This window comes from Urocitellus parryii, chromosome Y, assembly GCF_045843805.1.
Source record: "Urocitellus parryii isolate mUroPar1 chromosome Y, mUroPar1.hap1, whole genome shotgun sequence".
NCBI classification, from domain to species: domain Eukaryota; kingdom Metazoa; phylum Chordata; class Mammalia; order Rodentia; family Sciuridae; genus Urocitellus; species Urocitellus parryii.
The window spans coordinates 53,939,983-53,959,687 of NC_135548.1; positions in this window are offsets into that span (position 1 = coordinate 53,939,983).

Here is a 19,705-nt window from a genome sequence, read left to right on the forward strand (position 1 = left end):
AGGAAGCCACTCAGAGGCAAGGTGGGTCCAACCACCTCCCATGTGTTCACTCATCACTGTGTTCCAGCAGTCACCCCAGTGAACAGTCCTGATGGGATTGGATGTGGCTCAGAATGTCACCCTCATGAGCTCTACCCTGCCACAGCTGCAGTTCTGCAGTGGGAGAAACTCAAAACCTCAAAACACATGCACATGAAAGAAAAGAGCAAGAGCCAGAGCCCAAACAGGCCAGGTGTGGCAAAGACAGCTGGAGTGCCTAGGTTGGGACTCAGAATTATGTCAGTGGGGTGGCATTGCTGCTGGCACCAGCATGATAACCGAGAGCCAGCCCTGCTCATTTTGGGGAGCAGTGTGTTGGGGAAGGCAGCAGAAATTGAGAGGCAGGATTGAGTTTGGCCCTAGGAGGAGGTTGGGTAAGAGGCCAGTGTGGGTTGGAGAGCCTGGGCAGATAGACAGAGGCCAGGGCACACCCCAAAGCCTGGAGACTGCACTTGATGTCCAGGGTTGTGAAACACCACTTCCCCTCTTACTCACAACTGAGAGCAAGGGGCATTGATGAGTTCAGTTTGTGTGCGGCTGCATCCAAGGTGGCTCGGCTAGGAACCTCTGTTTCCTTGACTCAGGAGGCTGGGAGTCCAGGCTCCACTGAGGCTCGGCTGGGAGGATCGGAGTCTGAGTTTATGCCTGTGTTCCCTGTAGGATCCATGTTGGCTGAGCCTCAGTGTTTTTGTAATGAGAGGATGGGTGACCGTCATGTCTTTATCACAGGACACACTTGCTAAATGGATTTGTTTGCTCTGAGGAGGAAAGAGAGAGGGGGGAGTGGTGCTGGAGACAGGGATGCAGACAGGGGTCATGGACTTGGCATAACTCAGTCTTGGAGGTGATATCCCATCACCTGTACCCACTTCAATTCCCATGAATCCAGAGGCTGAGCCCCCTTGAGGTGAGGGGTGAACCGGTTCTGGGCAGCAGGATGCTGTGGTACCTCGGAGTCTCTGTGAGACCCCAACACTAGACACACTTGGCCCTTTTGAAATCTTAGGAGAAGCCTTGGGAAGTTGTATGGCAGAGGGGAGCAGCCTCTGCATCTCAGTCCCCTCCAACTTGCCATGGTGTAGAGAGGGAACTGCAGCCACGATGGGACGGACATTGGCCATGTCCCTGTGTGGGACACAGGCCTGATGGAGTTAGGGTGCATTCTTTGTCTCTCCCTTTCTTGTGATTATCCCATCTCTACATTTGTGCTTTAGCCACCTGTGAGTCCCATCTCTGGTTTCAGAGAGAACAGAGGGTGTTATGGGCCAATAGACACAATAAACCCTAGAGATTAGATGCTACCCTACTTTCCAGAAAAGACTGGGCACACCATGAGTTGCACAATGATGGGACCAGGGTCCAAAAGCTGCTGAGAGGGAAGGACTGGTTGTGAATGCATTTTTGAAGGCTCCAAGCTGGAACTCTAGTGGCACCAAGCAGGGCAGATGCTGGTGGGGATGTTTGGGTAGTTGTTGGTGAATACCTGCGCACCTGAGATGGGTAGGCATGGAGGAGAAATCGGCAGCCCATAGGGCTGTTGAAAGTGGTCTTATGTGAAAAGAGGCTCAGGTATGGGCACAGGAAATGACATCATTGCCTTGACAATGGATCAAACAGAACATGGAACCCTGGTATCCAGGCACCCACTTCACTGACCAAGCCATCTGAGCTCACTTGGTTGGAGCCACTGGAGGGAGAAGGATGTTCTCCTGTGGTTGCAGACAATGCCGAGCCTCAGGCTCCCAGGAATCTCGGGGGGCCAACTAGCCCTTTTGTGGATACACTGGGTGAGGCTTCATCTTAGACGCCAGAGCCTCTGGCGATTGTCGCAGAGGAGCTCAAGAGTAACAGTGAGTAGCACAGGGCAGGTGAGCCCAGCAGGCCCTCTAGTCTGATCCCTGATGAATGGCCCAGGACTCCTATTCTGACTGTGTGTGTGTGTGTGTGTGTGTGTGTGTGTGTGTGTGTGTGTGTGTTTGTACTGATGGGAACTGTCCCATTGTGCTTTGACTCTAGTGTATTGGCACAAGTCATTTTTCTGTTTGTCACCATTTCCATTTTGAACCCACCATTCTTGGTCCCAACCCAGGGTGAAAATGATCAGAACACGGAGGAGCCCTTCAGGGTTCAGAGCCTTGAACCTTACAGGCAGGACCAGCTTAGGAATGAGCTCCTGCCTGTCATTTGTGGGAGGAACCTACATTTCAGCAGCAACATGGGGTTAATCTCCTGGGATTTCATCCCCACCCAGCAGGTGCTGGATCTCTTGTTCCCAAAACAGCCACCTTCTTCAGTCTTTACTCCTGGTGCCACTCCACATCCTCCAAGGGGACAAGAACCTCAGGTTCTGGATGGATGTTGTAGAATGCCCACAGAGCCAACTGCCAGGCTGGGTGGGGTGCAGTTGCTGGGCTTTGCTGATGTTGTCATCCCCCACAGTTCTTGGAACCTTCTGTGGCAGTGGCACCCAGGACCCCAGCAGCTGTGAGTAGCAGCTCCTCACTGCTTCACTCCAGCGAGCAGGTGGAAGACAGCCGCGTTGTTCACGTCCTCCTAGAGGGACAGAGCCTGAGGGAGACAAAGCGCATCCCGGTGAGCCCGACAGCAGGGCTGCCTCCTGGGTGTCCACACAGTGGAAGGCAGGAGACACAGCCAACCCCAGGGCTATGGTGGGAAATAAAGAAGAGAGAGGTCCGTCTTAAGGGCTTGACCTGAGGAGGGAGAGCATCAGCATGCCCAGCTTCAGTGGTGAGTGGGCCTGTGTATTGTGGGTTTTGCAGGCCAGAAGTGCAGACGGAAGTGCTGTGGACAGATGAAGGCAGAGATATGTCCAGGGTGCAGGCTGCAGTGCCTAGAACTTGGTATTCTCAATGAGTGAAGTTGGAGCAGAGGAGGTGGCAGTGACTTGTCACATGTGTAGGAGGGGATGTGTTCCTGGTGGCAGGGAAGAGAACCTCCTTAGCATGACTAGGTGTAGGAATTTGGGGTCGGGATCACCTGGGGGGTCATGCCAAAGCTTCGGAATGTTAGGCTTTGCATGTAGGTAAATACGGAGCTAAAGGGGTTCTTGGCAGAATTTCTATGGATGTGCAGTAGACACGCTAATGCTGCAGGTGTCCAGCTGCAGAGGAGACATGTTCAGTGACTGCCAGTGCTGAGTCAAGTACATCATTACAACCAGACCGGCACCGAGCTTCCAGAGGCCAGGGCCTCTCAAAGCTATCATGAAGCACTCAAGTGCACACTCTTGTATCTGAGTCTGTTTTGTGTCGTGGCAGTCAGGACCCAAATTTTCAGTGCATCTGCCTCTTCCACCCACAAAGGCAGCCTGCATCCCAGATCACACTTGGTGCGCAGATCCCTGGCCCATTGCTCTCATCTCAGTGAGATGAGAGTGTGTCTGTGCATAGGCAGTTTGGTCCTTTGACATGAGTGGAATGTGGCTCCCCAGGGGGAGGGGAGATGGCAGGTACAGGCAGATATTTGTACCAGGATTGTTCTAGTAGCACATTGCAAGAACCCAGGTGGTATATGGAGGACACACTCAGGTAGCAGGATAACAAGATTGTGCCCTTGTATATGTAGCTGAGATTTCTCCTGAATGTTTGACCACAGTCTTCTGGGTAGCTCTTCTAAAAGCCATTCTCTGATGACATTTGTCCCACCCTGATCCAGGTGACCTTTCAGGAGACGGTGACAAGCCTCATCCGCAGGGCCTTGGACCAAAATTTGTTGCAGCATGAGGATGTGGACAACTTTGAGCTGCTGTATATGATGTCTGAGGATGAGAGTAAGTAGGACAATCAGACAGTGGGGAGACATGATCCACAGTGGGCTCAGGATAACTGACAGCCAAGAGAAAGTGGGCCTTGGCCCCAAAATACCAAAGTGTGATGGGCCTGGCGGAGACTCTCAGGGGTTGTGGGTGTTTTGTGGTATAATCCTTGAGTGCCACCTAACAATTCTCTCCACTTCGCTCTGCAGAAATCAAGGTCTCTGACCACTCACTCGTGTGTCTGTCCATGAATCTGGGAATACAATATTTCATCGTGAGGAAACGCCCCCAGGTCAAGGGAAAGGAGGTAAACACCTACCTTATTCAAGCTGTGCATGTGCTGCCATTCCACTCCGACCTGAGGAAATAAGAAGCCTCAGCACCTGGACATATTTGCTGGAAGCCCATAGAGCCAACTGACAGTCTGGGGTGGCTTTCTGTTTCTGGGTTTGCTGATGTTCCATCCCCCACAGTTCTCAGAATCAACCTGCAAGTCCTCCAGGCCGCTTTCCCACAAGCAGGTGGGAGACACCTGCTTAATTCGTGTCCACTTAGAAACACAAAGTCCAGAGATGGCCAAGAGTGTTCTGGTAAGCCTGGGAGCAGGGGTGTCCCGTGGTGCTTACACCTGGGTGGGGAGCAGACACTGGTCCAATACCATGGACTACTCATGCCCTCTTGAATTTGGAGCTTCTGGATGATCAGGAGGATAGATGGGAATCAAGAAGGGAGAGGTCAGTGTGAAGGGCTGGAGCTGAGATGAGCGAGTGCAGCAGCTTGTCCACTGCCATGTCTGAGGGAGTCTGTGTGTCAGGTGGCAGCATGCAGTCCAGAAGGGCAGGGACAGGTATGGGTGACAGATGAGAATAGGACAGGAACTAGGTTGCAGGTTCCCTTGTATGGGATGCTGACGTCTATGGAGGAGGACAGCAGTGTGAGGTTCTCCATGTTCCTTGAACAAGGAGCTGAGAGAGTCTCTCTGCAGAGTCGATATGGATGTGGAGCAAGCACACTAAATGTCCAGGTAACCCAATGACCACCCTTGCCGGATGAGGTGGCCTCCTACATCCCAGCCAGCACTGAGCCTCTGGAGGCCAGGAGCTCTCGTGGCTATCTTTCAGCTCTCCTGTGTGTGGTCATGTTCCTGGGTCTGTTTTTGGCCCTGGCAATCCAGACCAAAGCCTCTAGGTTTTGTGCCTAGGCCATTCCCAATGCCGCCTGCATCCTCGGGCAGACCTGGGATCTTGGAGGCTATTGTCCCATTCCTCCCAACTTGTGGGATGAGATTGCATCTGTATGCAGGTAGTGGGGTCCTTTCACTCCGAGAGGAGTGCAGCTCCACAAAGAGCAATGGCAGGCCCAGGAAGTCCTATGTACAAGGATTGGGCTAGTAGCCTGTGGGAAGAGCCCACACGATGAGCAGGAGGTCAGCCTCGGGTAGTAGGGTCATGGATGTTGCCCTTGTATTTAGAGTGGAGGTGCCTCCAGAATGCCCCTGCCCACTGTCCTTGAGTAGTCACTTCAAGGCCCATTTCCTGAAGGCCTGTCTCCCATGCTGCTCCAGGTGACCTGCCACGATAGGGCTCCTGTCGTCATCCGCAGCGCCCTCGACCTACACTTCCTTACTGAGGAGAATCCAGAGGATTATGAGCTGGGCCAAATCATCTCTCACCGTCAGAGTAAGTGAGACAATCAGATAGCAGAGAGCAAGGGTCAGGATGTGGACTCAGGTCAACTCTTAGCAACAAAGAGTAGTCTCTGACCCCCAAGAACACTCCAACAGGTGTGTTGGGTTCGTGCACAAAGCCAACTGCACTTCTGCTGGTGGAAGGTCTTGAGGTCCAATGGTATACCCCGGTGGATATTGTGGCTCCCCACCAGGTGCCCTCCCCTGGACATGAACAGGCATCCAAAGCTGACATCTTTGAGGAGTGAGGAGGAAAGCCTCTCTCCAGGAGCAGTATGTTTTCATGGTCTGGGATAGGAGTGGTTTCAAAGGAACATGGGAATGCATGGGCTAAAGAGGGAACTGGCATTTTGTGGACTGAAGCAGTACTATTGAAAGCCTTCTGTGTGACCAAAAAACCACTGCCTGGGCAGAGCATTGCCAGGATTCTAGCAAGCAGTAACAGGATGAAATTGGGAAGAAAACACAGCCTGGGAGACAGCCTGAATCATCTGTTTTTGCATAAATTCCATGGTCTTACGCACCTGAGTCCACTAGGCAAGGAGTGATCACAATAGCCAGGTTGTGATCCCTAACTAAAGTCAGATGAGGGCTTCCTGAGCACGTAGCCACAGAGCTCATCTGATAATAATGCCAGCGCTTTTTCGTTGGTTGGTTGGTTGGTTTTTGTGAGCCAAACACCACAGCAGCCATTATCCCAGCCTATGTACCCTGAAGACCACCATCCCTATGAGTTCTAGGATCACTTGTCTCCTATCTTAACCTACTGTTAGGTTAGTAGAGTCTATGGAAGAGGAAGTCTGTCTGGGGCCTTGGTAGCCTAAGAAATTCATAGCAGAGATCTCCACATCCAACCCAGAAGGGATGGAGAACAGGCTCTAGGTTAGAGGAGGGCGACAGGAAACACATGTTCAGAGGAAGGAGAAGCGGCTGTTGTATTCCCCCACTCGGGGTCATGGCACCACTGGGCCATACACCATGTTGGAGGGAAGCAGTCCCTTTGCTGGTCTTTGGAACCATTGTTCTCAGTAGGGCAGTATTTGGAATGTGGCCTCCATTCTCAGAAGCCTGGTTCACATGGAGGCGGGCTCCACCAACGCAGAAGCATGGCTCTAACGTGGTATCCGTGCTGGTCAGCCTGTCCTCACTGTGGCCATACTTGAGGAAAATAACTCAGAGGAGGAATCCTAGGCCTTTTTTCTCTGGGTTTCATAGCTTTCTCTTTGGTTGTGCACTGAGGCTGTCCATAAAGCTCTAGTGTGTGGCAGTGGAGAGCTCCTCAGCCCTTGCCACAAAGGCATAGACTGGGAGAGAGAGAACGAGGCTGGCAGAGAGGGAGAGAGAGAAAGATGGAGAGGGAGGACCTCTCCTTGGAGAATGAGGATTCAGTGGAGCCAAGAGGAACAAGGTACTGTTGCCCAGGGCACAACCCTGTTTAGGTCTTACTCCAACCATGCTCAACCTTTCTTCCAGTCCCTCCCACCCCCGAGTAGTGTATTCATCTTGAATGAGAATTTCATGTTGACATCAGAGCACTCACCATCCAATGCTTCCCTCCAAACCCACCTATGAAGATGGCTCATGTGGGGACTGAATCTTCGGCACAGGAGCCTTTTGTGGGAGATTTCAGATGCAAACCTTAGTGGTGTGCTTTGGCAGATGCAAGAGGACCTGAGATATTCTGGAGTCCAAAGCCTTCGGTAGGAACAGACATTAGGTCTGTTGAAGTGCTCTGCCTAGTTCTTCCTCAGGGAGGACTGTGGAGGCTGTCTTTGTTGGTATTGGTGCTGAATTGGAGAGCTCTCAGGTGTGTGGCTCTGGCCTTTTCTGGCACAGGCTCTCAGATGTTGGCGTGTCCTAGGGAGCACCTCCTGAGTGCCACCTTCTTTTTGTACACCCCTCTCTCCCCAGAGCTGAGGATTCCAGCAGAGGCCAACGTATTTGATGCCAAGAATCCTCACAAAAAATCCAACTTTGTGCTGAGGAAAAGGAGCCTCTCCCAAAAGAATGATGGGTGGATCGAGCCTCAACCTCCCTCTTGTCCTGCAAAGAAGGCTCCTGCCCTCCTGAGGATGCTTGCAAAACCATTCTGTTGCTGTGTGCCTGGGCGGGGCTGAGGCAGCCCAGGAATATTTACATTGATTACTATTTTCTTCAAAGTTTGAATCTATAGTTTGCCATTGTCCTTGACCTTGTTTAGTAACACAGTTGTTACTCTATCCTGTATTTGTTATTTCCATTAATATATTATTATTATTTTAAAATATATATGATTTGTTACCTGATCTACTGTGATGATTTGAGTATACTAAATGTAGCAGTGATTCCTAAAGGACACATCCAAACCAACAGGAAGGAATGTTTCATTCTATCAGCAAGAACTTTGGTTTTTAGGAGTTTGGCAGATGGCATTATCTGAGTCAGTTTTCCAATGGGGGCAATGAAGTATCAGCTATGATGGTACAAACACAAACAAAGACACACAAACACACACAAGAGCACACACACTCACTGAGAGATAGATAGACAGATGGAGTTGGTCTCTGCTGAAATACTTTGGAGACATGGTTCTGATTTCTCCCCTTTTGGAATATTTTCAATTGCACAAGGTGTTTTGCAAATGAACCCATGTCTGAGGAAGACATGCATGTGTACTTCACATGCCACTTTTCACATAGCAGGAAGGTCATGTAATATTTTTCATGCAGCTGTCTTTTGACTGTGAACCATCCCATGAGGTCAGCTGTGGAATTTTCAACTTGTAGCATCACAATGGGGATCCACTCTTTGGATTTGGGGATATTTCCGATTTTCTTGATTCAGATTGGAATGATATATATATTAGTTTTTGATGAAAATTCTGCATTTGATGGTAATGAATGTCGTGCATCTAGGAATCTGTAGAGTGCAGACAATGAATGGATGCCTACTGTTGTCTGGACTGGTCTGAAAAGTCCTGTAGCATCTGAGCATGTGTGAGGGCTGTACAGGTCTTGCCAAAAGTCCAGGTCAGATGATCCTGCACAAAGCTGAACTCCTAGTGGTCTCCACAACAGTGTAAGGGCCAAGGAGAAACACACTTCCACACAGAAGTTGGGAAGCTACCTTATGAAGGTCATCATAGATACGGGATTATTAATATATCCAGGTTGGCATCTATTATTTTTTTAGCTTTTGACTTTCGCAGCTGTGGGCATCTTGACAACCATCAACTCCCTGTAAGCACAGACAACTCTATAAGAACCTGAGGATAAATTTCCCTGTGCATGTCCCCTTGTGAAACTGCTTAAGCACCGCCTGGTTTACACACAGGTGGAATTTCTAGGTCAAAGTGTGCATGCTTACTTCTTTGACTAAACACTGCCAGGTGGCTCTTCTGCATAGCTCTACCTGTGGCCAGGATTGTATTATCTAGCTTACTAACTTTTGCATGTTGAGTAGATACATAGTGGGAGCACACTGTTTTTGTTGGTATTTTTCTTGGTATCTATTCTGATGCTTTTCAGTGGGGGATTTTTTCCTGTGAAAATGGGCTTCCTCTACTTGACCTTATTTTCTTCTTTTTAAAATTTTTTCAATGTGACTTTTTAATTTTAGTTTTATTAAAGACATTGCCCCTTGCTTGCATAGTCTATATCTAAAGCACTAGTCCTTGCTCCAAGGCCCAGCTTGCTCTCAGCTGCCCCAGAATGGGAACAGTCTTTGGCGGTAGACAAGAGACGCCCCTGCAGGGGGCACAAGTGCTTTGGCCCTCTGGTGTCTTGCCAGCAGTGCTTCCCATGCTCACAGAGGGTTTCAGACACTGAGTCAATGGTCCAGGTGGTCTTTTGTTCAGTCTGATCTCAAATTGAGCTCCTCTGAGAGGTCATATTGAAGTCCTTGTGTGTACCTGACCCATCATTTTAAACAATATTCCAAGTTCACTTTTTGTGTGTACGTGGGTTCTGGGGATTGAACCCAGGGCCTTGAGCCTGTGAGGCAAGTGACCTACCTGAGCTACACCCTCAGAGACCCCTGTAAAAGTATTTCCCCTTTGCCTCGGGGTCTAAGTTGCCAAGGCTGACCTCAAACGTTCCTCTTGCCTCAGCCTCCCTGGTGGCTGGCATGACAGGCATGCACCTGGGACTGTCACACTCGAGCCTGTGATGGGAACTCATGTGCATCTGTCCAGGGCTGAGCATGGTTAGGCAGAGCTGTGCTCCAGGCTCCCTGCAGGGCTGTGGAGGCTTCTGCTGCCCAGCAGCCCTGGTGCCATGGCCAGGGCTCCTCCCAGCCGAGGGCAGGCAGCTGCCCATTGCTGTAGGCTGACCTTATTTTCTTCTTATGGCACTCGTCCGTTCTCTGGAGTATGTTGTATGGTTTGTCCATTAGGAGTCTAACAGGTCCTCTAGAACCTTCAAACAATTAGTAAAATTCCTGAACAGTAAGTGAGCGCGCGCAGAAATTGGGCTAATATTTTGGGAAGAACAATGTTGGATGATATATTCATGGCTTGAATATATCATCCAACATGAAGTTATATTTTATTACTTACAAAATAATAAAATAATGAAGCAATACCATGGGCTGAGCTAAAATAGATCCTTAGGATCTTAGGCATTCTGTAATAAATCTGTCTCACTTGAAGTATAGAGTTGATCGACTCTGAGTAATGAAACAGAAGTAAAGGTATCAAAGCCAATGATCATCTGTTTCCAATTTTCTGTCATTTGGTTCAAGTGGTAAAGTGGTGATATTTATTAATAATGGATCGAATAGGTTCATAATTGTTTTAGAGTACAATTAGATGCCTTCAAACTTTAGGCTACATGGGCACATTTGAGAACGGTTCCAGCCATTCTCTCATCCTTTGGGTCATTCCCCTCCTATGTCCTGTGAGACATTTTCTATGTGAGGCTTTAAGAAGAAGAAGAGAATATTCTGTAAAGAAAACCTTGTGATCTGTGCAGTATGAAGTTGAATGGATTCATTCAGAAATCAGAAATTCTATTGAAAGATATTTATTGGCATGAGCCAAATAAAACCTATTTTTAGGCATCCTGGTGAAGACAAGGTTTTATCTTTATGTCTCATTTTCTATGTTTTGTTGTTGTTGTTGTTGTTAGAATGAAATTCATATGTTGCCAGACCATTCTATCAGATGTGTAACTAGATGCCATTTAAATTACCCACTTTTACATGGTAGACAGTTTTTAATGAACACTGCCTGTCTGCACCTTTTTTAAAAACAGGACTGGGATCAGAAGCCCAAATACCAATGGTTAGCTGGAGCATATTTTTCATTTGGCCTATCTGTCAGTATTCCCTGAGGTCATCTGTGCAATCAGCTTCGTTACTCCTGCTCCCTCACTGGATTTCATAGAAACCATATGCTATGTATGAATCAGGGACACCAATCCCACAACATAGCATTCTTGGAATATCCAAAGTCCCACTTTTCACTTCGCCATGCCTGAGATCAGCAGTAATATTTATCAGCAAATGTGAGATTTTCAAAGATCCAATTCTATGTGCTCCTTTCTCATAGAGCCTTAGGCAGGGATATAGCATACATAAATATTAAGTAAAGTCCATAGTTTTTAAAATGTCATCCATTGAATAGTTGACACATGTCTGAGATACTTTTTATTTTGGAGGAGGTATTATTTAATAGGGAATTCCAACAGCTACCTAATAGTGAAATGAGAAGTCTTGCATCCATTTTATTTTGTTTCTGATGATTTTTATGAGTAAGGGTAAGATACTTCCTTGTTCTGATGCAGATGTTGCCCACTTTTGTGAATGGATGCGGGGTGTCACCTACTACTTGCATATCTGCATATTGGGCTTGACACTGCTATCGTACTTGGTAGTTGGCAAAAAGTCAATACTGAAGTTAAGCTCTTGTGTTCTAGCAGCAGAGCTGAAGATCCTTGATGTGCCACCTTCTGCAATCCATGCTGCTCTCTTCATGTTCCTTATTGACTTCCTGGTGATGAGCATCATGGTCTCCTGGTCTTGAGAATGGCCAAGCATTGCTCTGTGAATGTGGAAGATGGGCATGAGGAAGGCTCCAGGGAGGAGGGATCATTGAACATGTACTCGAATCCATGTGCCTGTTGAATGACCTGTTTTTTTTTATTTTTGGGTTTTAAGGGAGACACTGCCCTAAAACACTTCTGTGCAGCTGGGGATGCAGGCTTCTGCTTCACCTTGCAGGAAGCATTAACGAATCCTTTCCAGAAGACATGAGAAGAGAGAAGTGAGCCTCTGGTATCATGCAGGTTCCTTGCATTGCCCATGGGCTAGAAGAGAGAAGAGTTGCTTCATGAGATTTGATCCCCTTTTTCCTGAAAAGTTCCACACAGAGGTGAGTCCCCAGCATGTTTAGAAATCATTTCAGACACCTTTCTGGACGGAATTGAATCAGAGCCCCTGATGATGTGGAAGAGCTAAAGATGGGTTTGCTATGAATTTTCTATTTCATTCATCAGGGCCTGAGTCAAGTCAGTCATTGTGCTGTCAACACATGAGCTGCTGGTCAAATGTGAGGAAGTGGTCTTGCTTTATGAAAACACCACCCTGATTCAGTGAGCCAGAGGCAGCCTGCAGTCCCTGTTTTCCTGTAAAGGCAAATTGCTGTGGATGGCCTCTGGCCTCGTCATGCAGCCCTGCTCAGAGTAGGGGATTGAGGGACCAGGCAGATCCCTAGTTCCTTTTGACCTTTATTGCCATTGGGCCACCCCAGGGTCCTTGGACTCTACCTGGTCTTCTGGCCTGGGTCAGGGGATGTGAGGTTTGGAATCCCCCTCTGTGGCAGGATCCCAGCACCCCCAGCCACTTGAGGTCAGCACATCCTTCCCTAATTGTGTTAGAGTTGGAGACTTCTCCCACCCATCCTCATCCATGCTCATCCCACATTTTGTAGCTTGGCACCTGAGGACCTTTATTCATTGACTTACTTGTTAGTGATGATGGTTACTAAGACTAAGTGACTCTTTCAAGTCACATCACTTGCATGGTAGGGCTAGAGCATGGATCTTCCTAATTGATTTCATGGGACTCTCTCATGGAAACTGTGACTGCTTCCTAAACACACACTCTACATTTGGAGTGTCAAAATTCTTGCCACTGCCTCCTTGGCAAGTGTATCTTGTCTTCTACGTGGGAATTTCACAAATATTTTCCTTTGGTTTGTGGAGGTCATGCAGAAGGGATTTCATTTGAAATAGCCCAAACAAGAAATACCAGTTGTCTTTTTCGCACATGGATGTGTGTAGTGAACACCCCTTTCTGTGTGCTTGCATGAGTTACTCCTTTGAATTTGTTGAAGAATGGTTGGCTGGGGAGCAAGTTAACGAGAGATGGATATCAATGGTTGTCAAGTATTCTGACGTGAAGAATGTATTGAGGATGTGAAGGCTTTTCTAGCCAGTTCCTATGGCTCAGTCAGGGATCAGTCAGAGGATTCTGTCTGGTAGACTCTTTGGCACAGATGTCAAAGTGGCCTGGTCTTACCCTGTCCAGGACTGAATGCTGAGCTTGAGTGGGAGCTTCTTGTCATTTCAAGCATTTCCATGAGTCTGTCCTCTGTTCTCTTGTATCCAAGTGGTTTCTAATAGGAAAGCAGAACAAAAATTGAAAGTATGGTGATTGATTATTTTTACCAATGTTATTTCAATCCACTTTGTTTAATACGAAATTACCTTTATGCTAGTAAGATTTCATATGTGAGGAAATAATGAAAATATTGGGGTTAGGGGATGAGAATATGCAAATCAAACATTTTTGAGCACCAAGACCCGTTTTTTGTTTTTGTTTTTGTTTTTTTTTTTAACTTAAATAATATTAAGTGCCAGAGGACCACCGCTGCCATTCAGCCTCAACAACCTCCAGGTCCAGCCTCCAGGTGGCCCATTTCACCAGGGTGTGTGGGACCACACTGTCCTGGGATGAGAGAACAGTACCCACGGATGTTGACATCTCACAGAGTAGATATTGCCAGTGACAGTAGGGAGCTATTGGCACATGAGGAAGGGAAGAGCTCTCAGGATGGCAAGAGGGGGCCGCTTCGAGACTCATTGGGTATGGCACGAGGCTGCTGGGTGTGGTGTTGGCCTGGGCCCACTGAGTGGGGCAGATCCGTGGTCTGTGTTTCTGTACCCTCCTCTGTAGCCTGTGTTGGCAGCAGATCAGGGAATTGCGATCAGAAGTGCTCCCAGTAACACAGGCACCAGCCCCCAGAGTGTGTGCCTATCCGTTTCCCCACCTGGCCTGACTTAGTGCCTGTCTTGCCTCAGGGCTGAGACCCTACAATCTCTGATGAGGGTGTCTGTGGTCCAGATCCAACCTGCATGGCCAACATGCTCAGACCTTCAGCTGGGTCCTAGGCTGCTGCAACCAAACTCTGTTAACTGGGTGGCCGACAACAGAGGAAGTGTCTTCCGTTGAGCTCCAGAGGCTCAACACAGTAGGTGTTGGGCTGTCCCAGTGCCATAACCCCCCCCAGGTTTCAAGGGGACTGTCTCCCCAACTCTCCCAGCCCTTGCCCACTCTCCTATTGCTGCCCACGATCTGTGGTTCCCATATGGGCATCCCGCCCTGGCTCCAACCTCACATATCCGGTATCCCCCAGTCTCCCTGGTATCTGGGTCCAGACTCTCCTCTTCCTACAAGAATATCAGATATTGGATTTGGTCCCAGTTGATGCTGTGTTCCATCATGTGAGCTCTTAGCTTCATCACTGTGCAAAGACTCTTTTCCCACACAAGTTCGCACGGCTTTTGGCTGGCTAAGAATTTTCAGGCGACACTTTTCTAATGAGTACACTTTCCTTCCTTCCGATCTCCCACCAGTGAGCATTCCTCGCACCCTTGTCCTAGTTCCTTTATGGCAGTTTCCCTCCTTATGGCTGAGAGGACCTAGTGACCCCTGAATTCACACGTTCTCCTTAATCACCAACACACTGCAGAATTCTCCAGGGGGCCATATATGCTCCTGGAAGTTGGTGTTGGAAATAGTTCTCCATCCATTAATCACTCCCTCACTCACTAATGTCCTTGTGTCCTTGAGAAAGGCTCTCCCTTTCCTGGTTTTCCTGAATAGAAATCCTCTTGCCTCTTGGGTGAATAGGGTTATGGGTTGTGCAGAGGGTGTTGGTCCACTGAGCATCTTAGAGACTGTCCTTTATGGAGCCTAATGATCCTCACTGGGGAATGAGGCCAGGGTCCTAACTGTGGTTAGTTAGAGAGGGAAAGAAGGACAAGGGAAACTCAGATGTCCCTTCATGGCCCCTGGAGTTAGAGGACTTACCCCTTTGCACCTGGGATCAGGAGACCTCATTTCCTCGAGGACACGCACACTCAGACGTTAATCTTGAGTGTGGGTTCCTTTCTGGGGTCCAGGGCTGTTGTTAGCCACCAGGAATGACAGTGCTCTCCATGCTGAGTGGAGCCATTTTTGCCAGGAAAGAGAGCCCATGGTCACGCCTTGTGCAAAGCATCCCACGCCAGGGGCTCCCATGCCTACATTCCTGTCCTGAAAGGAAGCCACTCAGAGGCAAGGTGGGTCCAACCACCTCCCATGTGTTCACTCATCACTGTGTTCCAGCAGTCACCCCAGTGAACAGTCCTGATGGGATTGGATGTGGCTCAGAATGTCACCCTCATGAGCTCTACCCTGCCACAGCTGCAGTTCTTCAGTGGGAGAAACTCAAAACCTCAAAACACATGCACATGAAAGAAAAGAGCAAGAGCCAGAGCCCAAACAGGCCAGGTGTGGCAAAGACAGCTGGAGTGCCTAGGTTGGGACTCAGAATTATGTCAGTGGGGTGGCATTGCTGCTGGCACCAGCATGATAACCGAGAGCCAGCCCTGCTCATTTTGGGGAGCAGTGTGTTGGGGAAGGCAGCAGAAATTGAGAGGCAGGATTGAGTTTGGCCCTAGGAGGAGGTTGGGTAAGAGGCCAGTGTGGGTTGGAGAGCCTGGGCAGATAGACAGAGGCCAGGGCACACCCCAAAGCCTGGAGACTGCACTTGATGTCCAGGGTTGTGAAACACCACTTCCCCTCTTACTCACAACTGAGAGCAAGGGGCATTGATGAGTTCAGTTTGTGTGCGGCTGCATCCAAGGTGGCTCGGCTAGGAACCTCTGTTTCCTTGACTCAGGAGGCTGGGAGTCCAGGCTCCACTGAGGCTCGGCTGGGAGGATCGGAGTCTGAGTTTATGCCTGTGTTCCCTGTAGGATCCATGTTGGCTGAGCCTCAGTGTTTTTGTAATGAGAGGATGGGTGACCGTCATGTCTTTATCACAGGACACACTTGCTAAATGGATTTGTTTGCTCTGAGGAGGAAAGAGAGAGGGGGGAGTGGTGCTGGAGACAGGGATGCAGACAGGGGTCATGGACTTGGCATAACTCAGTCTTGGAGGTGATATCCCATCACCTGTACCCACTTCAATTCCCATGAATCCAGAGGCTGAGCCCCCTTGAGGTGAGGGGTGAACCGGTTCTGGGCAGCAGGATGCTGTGGTACCTCGGAGTCTCTGTGAGACCCCAACACTAGACACACTTGGCCCTTTTGAAATCTTAGGAGAAGCCTTGGGAAGTTGTATGGCAGAGGGGAGCAGCCTCTGCATCTCAGTCCCCTCCAACTTGCCATGGTGTAGAGAGGGAACTGCAGCCACGATGGGACGGACATTGGCCATGTCCCTGTGTGGGACACAGGCCTGATTGAGTTAGGGTGCATTCTTTGTCTCTCCCTTTCTTGTGATTATCCCATCTCTACATTTGTGCTTTAGCCACCTGTGAGTCCCATCTCTGGTTTCAGAGAGAACAGAGGGTGTTATGGGCCAATAGACACAATAAACCCTAGAGATTAGATGCTACCCTACTTTCCAGAAAAGACTGGGCACACCATGAGTTCCACAATGATGGGACCAGGGTCCAAAAGCTGCTGAGAGGGAAGGACTGGTTGTGAATGCATTTTTGAAGGCTCCAAGCTGGAACTCTAGTGGCACCAAGCAGGGCAGATGCTGGTGGGGATGTTTGGGTAGTTGTTGGTGAACACCTGCGCACCTGAGATGGGTAGGCATGGAGGAGAAATCGGCAGCCCATAGGGCTGTTGAAAGTGGTCTTATGTGAAAAGAGGCTCAGGTATGGGCACAGGAAATGACATCATTGCCTTGACAATGGATCAAACAGAACATGGAACCCTGGTATCCAGGCACCCACTTCACTGACCAAGCCATCCGAGCTCACTTGGTTGGAGCCACTGGAGGGAGAAGGATGTTCTCCTGTGGTTGCAGACAATGCCGAGCCTCAGGCTCCCAGGAATCTCAGGGGGGCCAACTAGCCCTTTTGTGGATACACTGGGTGAGGCTTCATCTTAGACGCCAGAGCCTCTGGCGATTGTCGCAGAGGAGCTCAAGAGTAACAGTGAGTAGCACAGGGCAGGTGAGCCCAGCAGGCCCTCTATTCTGATCCCTGATGAATGGCCCAGGACTCCTATTCTGACTCTGTGTGTGTGTGTGTGTGTGTGTGTGTGTTTGTACTGATGGGAACTGTCCCATTGTGCTTTGACTCTAGTGTATTGGCACAAGTCATTTTTCTGTTTGTCACCATTTCCATTTTGAACCCACCATTCTTGGTCCCAACCCAGGGTGAAAATGATCAGAACACGGAGGAGCCCTTCAGGGTTCAGAGCCTTGAACCTTACAGGCAGGACCAGCTTAGGAATGAGCTCCTGCCTGTCATTTGTGGGAGGAACCTACATTTCAGCAGCAACATGGGGTTAATCTCCTGGGATTTCATCCCCACCCAGCAGGTGCTGGATCTCTTGTTCCCAAAACAGCCACCTTCTTCAGTCTTTACTCCTGGTGCCACTCCACATCCTCCAAGGGGACAAGAACCTCAGGTTCTGGATGGATGTTGTAGAATGCCCACAGAGCCAACTGCCAGGCTGGGTGGGGTGCAGTTGCTGGGCTTTGCTGATGTTGTCATCCCCCACAGTTCTTGGAACCTTCTGTGGCAGTGGCATCCAGGACCCCAGCAGCTGTGAGTAGCAGCTCCTCACTGCTTCACTCCAGCGAGCAGGTGGAAGACAGCCACGTTGTTCACGTCCTCCTAGAGGGACAGAGCCTGAGGGAGACAAAGCGCATCCCAGTAAGCCCGACAGCAGCGCTGCCTCCTGGGTGTCCACACAGTGGAAGGCAGGAGACACAGCCAACCCCAGGGCTATGGAGGAAAATAAAGAAGAGAGAGGTCCGTCTTAAGGGCTTGACCTGAGGAGGGAGAGCATCAGCATGCCCAGCTTCAGTGGTGAGTGGGCCTGTGTATTGTGGGTTTTGCAGGCCAGAAGTGCAGACGGAAGTGCTGTGGACAGATGAAGGCAGAGATATGTCCAGGGTGCAGGCTGCAGTGCCTAGAACTTGGTATTCTCAATGAGTGAAGTTGGAGCAGAGGAGGTGGCAGTGACTTGTCACATGTGTAGGAGGGGATGTGTTCCTGGTGGCAGGGAAGAGAACCTCCTTAGCATGACTAGGTGTAGGAATTTGGGGTCGGGATCACCTGGGGGGTCATGCCAAAGCTTCGGAATGTTAGGCTTTGCATGTATGTAAATACGGAGCTAAAGGGGTTCTTGGCAGAATTTCTATGGATGTGCAGTAGACACGCTAATGCTGCAGGTGTCCAGCTGCAGAGGAGACATGTTCAGTGACTGCCAGTGCTGAGTCAAGTACATCATTACAACCAGACCCGCACCGAGCTTCCAGAGGCCAGGGCCTCTCAAAGCTATCATGAAGCACTCAAGTGCACACTCTTGTATCTGAGTCTGTTTTGTGTCGTGGCAGTCAGGACCCAAATTTTCAGTGCATCTGCCTCTTGCACCCACAAAGGCAGCCTGCATCCCAGATCACACTTGGTGCGCAGATCCCTGGCCCATTGCTCTCATCTCAGTGAGATGAGAGTGTGTCTGTGCATAGGCAGTTTGGTCCTTTGACATGAGTGGAATGTGGCTCCCCAGGGGGAGGGGAGATGGCAGGTACAGGCAGATATTTGTACCAGGATTGTTCTAGTAGCACATTGCAAGAACCCAGGTGGTATATGGAGGACACACTCAGGTAGCAGGATAACAAGATTGTGCCCTTGTATATGTAGCTGAGATTTCTCCTGAATGTTTGACCACAGTCTTCTGGGTAGCTCTTCTAAAAGCCATTCTCTGATGACATTTGTCCCACCCTGATCCAGGTGACCTTTCAGGAGACGGTGACAAGCCTCATCCGCAGGGCCTTGGACCAAAATTTGTTGCAGCATGAGGATGTGGACAACTTTGAGCTGCTGTATATGATGTCTGAGGATGAGAGTAAGTAGGACAATCAGACAGTGGGGAGACATGATCCACAGTGGGCTCAGGATAACTGACAGCCAAGAGAAAGTGGGCCTTGGCCCCAAAATACCAAAGTATGATGGGCCTGGCGGAGACTCTCAGGGGTTGTGGGTGTTTTGTGGTATAATCCTTGAGTGCCACCTAACAATTCTCTCCACTTCGCTCTGCAGAAATCAAGGTCTCTGACCACTCACTCGTGTGTCTGTCCATGAATCTGGGAATACAATATTTCATGGTGAGGAAACGCCCCCAGGTCAAGGGAAAGGAGGTAAACACCTACCTTATTCAAGCTGTGCATGTGCTGCCATTCCACTCCGACCTGAGGAAATAAGAAGCCTCAGCACCTGGACATATTTGCTGGAAGCCCATAGAGCCAACTGACAGTCTGGGGTGGCTTTCTGTTTCTGGGTTTGCTGATGTTCCATCCCCCACAGTTCTCAGAATCAACCTGCAAGTCCTCCAGGCCGCTTTCCCACAAGCAGGTGGGAGACACCTGCTTAATTCGTGTCCACTTAGAAACACAAAGTCCAGAGATGGTCAAGAGTGTTCTGGTAAGCCTGGGAGCAGGGGTGTCCCGTGGTGCTTACACCTGGGTGGGGAGCAGACACTGGTCCAATACCATGGACTACTCATGCCCTCTTGAATTTGGAGCTTCTGGATGATCAGGAGGATAGATGGGAATCAAGAAGGGAGAGGTCAGTGTGAAGGGCTGGAGCTGAGATGAGCGAGTGCAGCAGCTTGTCCACTGCCATGTCTGAGGGAGTCTGTGTGTCAGGTGGCAGCATGCAGTCCAGAAGGGCAGGGACAGGTATGGGTGACAGATGAGAATAGGACAGGAACTAGGT